This window comes from Bos taurus, chromosome 24 (genome assembly GCF_002263795.3).
Source record: "Bos taurus isolate L1 Dominette 01449 registration number 42190680 breed Hereford chromosome 24, ARS-UCD2.0, whole genome shotgun sequence".
Lineage (NCBI taxonomy): Eukaryota > Metazoa > Chordata > Mammalia > Artiodactyla > Bovidae > Bos > Bos taurus.
The window spans coordinates 2,510,932-2,515,693 of NC_037351.1; positions in this window are offsets into that span (position 1 = coordinate 2,510,932).

A 4,762-nucleotide genomic window follows, 5' to 3' on the forward strand; every position below is an offset into this window, starting at 1 on the left:
GGCGCTCACGGACTTGAATGAAGCCACCGGCGTCAGTAATGTGGATGCATGGTCATTATCCAAACGCAACTATCTGCAGTAAAAGGTTGTTTAGTCACTAAATCATATCCAGCTCATTTGTGACCCCACAGACTGTAGCCCATGTAGCTCTTTTGTGATCCCATGGGATCCTCTGTCCTTGGGATTCTCCAGGCAAGAATACTGGAGTGGGCTGCCATTTTCTTTCTCCAGGGGATCTTCCTGACCCAGGGATTGGACTGGCGTCTCTTGTATTGGCAGGCAGATTCTTTACTTCTGAGCCACCTGAGAAGCCTTCTTTAAAACATTAAGTAACTACATATCCAGGACACATTTCTTTTTCATTATTCATGAAATAAACTCCCATTATTGTTTTCACCGCTGGGAAAGAATGAAGGACAACAGATAAAAATGCTTTCTCATATTATCCTTCCTGAATATTGCATAGCCAGTGACCACTTAAATGAGGGGCTGCCTGTCCAGAGTGGTCACTATTTTGTGACACTGTTTCCCCACAGGATGCAATTTACAGAGCGTCCTACAGTATGTTTCCACACTGATTGTGATAAGAATCCTTCCAAGTTGTACATAGCAGGTACGAGTCGGTTTTCTCATTTTGCAAACGAGGAGGCTTGGATTTAGACGAGTTAAATGATTCACTGAGATCAGGCAGCAGGAATCTGAACCTAGAGGACTGTACCTGAAATTCCGCCACCACTAAAGAAAGTTAAACCTTGAGGAGGTGGCACCAATGTCTTCCCAGTTCTATAAATTCTAAAAAACCGTTCAGAAATTCACGTTTTCTAAGGATTTTTGGAAAATATTCTGAGGAATGTTTTCATCTGGTGCTCTTGTTCCACAAACGAATTATCTTCACAAAGTCATTTTCACCTAAAAGGGAAACATACAATTGATGGATTTGGGGCATGAAACCCTGGCCACAAGGGCAGAGGTCACAGAAGGAACGTTCCCCCCCCCCCGCCCCAGTGGGCAGCACAGTCTTTGAGGTGTCCTGTCCTTCCTGTCGTCCCCGTGTGGGCTCCTTACTCAGCTGTAACTAACCTTTTACTGCAAATAGTTGCGTTCGGATAATGACTGTGCATCCGCATTACTGATGCCGGTGGCTTCATTCAAGTCCGTGAGCGCCGCTGGGCTTCCCGTGCGCATGTGCAGCACCGGGGTCATGGCGCCCGCTCGCCCCTTGCCTGGTCTAGGCGCCTGGAGACGCTGGAGCACACCTGTCCTGTTGCTGGACGACGCTGCCCGCCTCTCCCCATGGAACATGGTCTGAACCACACCGCCGCACCCAGCCTGGTTCGGGGGGGAGGGGGAGACACTGTGTCCAGGTGGCAGGTGGGAGCTGGAGTCCAAACAGGACAAGAGGACCCGGGGTGTCCAGCAGGAGAATGGCCAGCCCACTGTGGGTCTGCTCAGGCAGCCAGGACCAACCCCAAGGACTGGGTGGCCGAGAGGCAGGCGTTATCTCTCTCGATTCTGGAGACTGAAAGCCCGATATCAAGCTGCAGACTGAAGGGACCCCTGACTGGTCCCTCTGCTGCAACCACCACCTTCTGACTGTGTCCTTGGTGAGCGCATGTGCAGTATCGCCTCCTCCTCTTAGAAGGACACCAGTCTGACCAGATTAGGGTCCCACCCCATGACCTCATTTCACCTTAATTACCTCCCTAAAGGCCCCACCTCCAAGTATAGCCACACTAGGGTTTGCACTGAAGCTCAGATGAAAGTAAGGAGTATTTTCACTTTACTATCAAGTTTTCCTATCCATGGACATAAGGAGTCTTTCAATTTATTAGATATTCTTTAATTTTTTTGACAATGTTTTATAGTTTTCAGTGTATAAGTCTTACATTTTGGTTGTTAAATTTGTCCCTAAGTATTTCTTGTTGATACTACTACAAGTGAAATTGTTTATTTTTGTTGTTGCTGTTTTTAATAAAAGAAAGTCTGAACTATTTACTTAATATAATCATGTGAAAGATTTTAAGGAATTGTGGTCATTAATTAGTTAATCACTGAGATGAAGAAGAGACCCTGCCCAGTAGGAGTTGTGCCACTAACTGAAGAGGAAAATGCAGTTAACTCAACCCTCATGTCTGCGGTCAGATACTACGTATCTACACACATCTTCCACTTCAAGTGTGTCTGATAAAGCAAATGGTGAAGATATTTTTTGTGCGCATTTCATTCACTGTAGGAGAGTGGAATCAATGGTACATCTGCTGAAGCAGGTGGGGAAGGGAGATGCTGGTTGGGGAGGATCTGAGGGCCTGGCTGTAGAACAGAGGACACAGGCTTTGTGCCCTGATATCACGCATCTTCCTGAGGATTGAACTTTAACACGTTAGAGGTGCTTCCTGGGTGGCTCAATGGTAGAGAATCCACCAGCCAGCCAGGAGACTAGGGTTTGATCCCCGGGTCAGGAGGAGCCCCTGGAGCAGGAAATAGCAACCCACCCAGTCTTCTTGCATGGAAAATCCCATGGACAGAGGAGCCTGGAGGGTTATGGTCCATGGGGTCACAAAAGAGTCAGATACAACTTAGTGACTAAACAACAAAAACACGTTATGGACAGGATTTGGTTTGCTCTCACACACAGTTCTCTCAAATGTAAGGATGAACCACGTGTTACAGTAAAAGTTTCTGAAAAGCTACTATTTAATGTCTCAGGAGCTCCCAGCCTGTGAGTCGGCCGCCTCTGACGAACCTCAGGGGACTGCTCTCGTGGCCACCGCATCACCATCCACTCCCAAGAGGCTTGGTGGCAGCGCCAGGCTCCCCAGCTGGTACCCACTATCACAAACTAGCCCGTTCGCCCTCTGTACACACACGCCTTCTCTGGATGTAGCTTTACATGAATTTACAATTTATACGCCGCTGTCTCCCTCTGCCTGTTTACAGCGTAGTAGTGAAATTTTTGTTCACCAGCCATTGAAATCTCATGTGTATAATTAATAGGGGTGGTAAAGGTTTAAACCCATCTCTATCGGTATCTCTGAGAGGATGGGATGACTAGACAATGCATCGCCGATTCCAGTTTCCCAGGCAATTGAGGGACCCTCGCTCCTGAAGGAACGTCACTCCTTCTTAAGAGAGGTCGGCACTGAGTGGAGGAAATAGCTCCGGAGATGTTTGGAGAGGCACAGGAGGCATATTCTGTCACACAGAGAGGTCTGGTCTCGGTGAATTCCTGGAGAAGACGTAGGCTCCATTCTTGAAAGAGCCCAAACGACAAGATAATGCAGGAAGGAAAAACAAAAAAACAATGCAGACAGAGCCGGGTTAGGGCAACTAGGCTCCATAAACCAAATGCAGGATGCCGCAAGCACTAAAAATACACTGCAGCTACTCTTAATAATTTAAATCACCTTCCTTCTCACGCTTTTAATGAAAGCATGTTGAATTTTGCTGAGGTGTGTTTTCTAAGGTTTAGAACTCTGGCCAATCTGTACATGGCAAGATTAATTGCGTAGTTTTACGAGGCATACTTGAGACTCAAGTGCAGAGAGACAGAGAAAATAAAATTCCCTTCCACCGTATCTCCCGATTTCTGCGGCAGCCTCGTAATCACTTCCAGGAAACCTTTTTCCTCCCAGCCTTCCTTTCGCTCTGTTGTGAGAAGAGGGTGGTGCCCTGAAGATGACAGCCTCATAAAACAGGGGGAAAAAGGAAAAGCGGGGGGAAGGGAGGTATCAGATTCACGGCTGAGTCTGTACTGAGAAAAATGAACAACACGGAGCAACTCAACTGGCGGCCGCACCAGCCCTGCCTCTCCTCCGAGGTCGACGCATCTCTGCACCTTCTTCCTGTTCTTTCACTGAGACAGGAGGAAGGCATGACGGATGGATGCAAGGTGCATGTTGACGAACCGCTTGCTCTTTCAGCAGCAAGAGCATAGCGTTGGAAGGGAAGCCGGTGAATACAATAAGGAGGGGCCCCGAGTGGTTTCCAGCGGAAGCAGGTCTCCAGTCCCTGGTTCTGGACGCAATCTAAGACAAAAGGAAACATGCCTGTTTCTGCTGCGACGCTGCCTGCTTCTTTGGCAATCTTTACGTTTGAGACGTGGTCGTCAAAAGCAGCAAAGAGAATCACTTGTGAAAATTACTTGTTCTGTTTCCCTGGGCTGTTTTTTTTTTTCCCCCGAGGGAACCCCTGACCTCACCCTGCACCCCTTCTGGGGCGTTTGATTAGGATCATGGGAGATTTGGGAGGATCTTTCCTGCTGTGCTGTGATGTGGGCAGTGGGCAGCTCCCACACCCCTGCACATGGAGAGAGAGGTCATGAGGTTAGGACAAGCCCCAGGCCTCAGGAAGGATCTCAGGGCTGCAGGATGGGGACTGGAGCAGCGCTGGGCCCCCTCCCCCGAGGTGGGACAGATGACAAACACGGTGGGCTCGCACCCTCACGGGGCCCTGAGACATCGCTCCAGACTGCAGTGCCTCCCAGTTCTCCTGCTAAATCCTGTTCGACAGAATAAAGTTATAAAACGCTTGGATACCAGGTCCTGAAATGGAAACAGAGCCTGAGATTCCAGACCTTCTGCCCAAACTCTGCAAGAAGGGATGGGTGTATCTTACCCGTGTCCAGAGAGGACCCCTATTACTCCGTGGGTCAGGGCCCAGACCCACTGGGAAGGCACACTGACTCCTGGACGTCGTGGGGTTGGACCCTCAGAAGATGGGTTGAACCAACAGACAGTAACTGTGTCCTGAGTGGCTCCCGTGT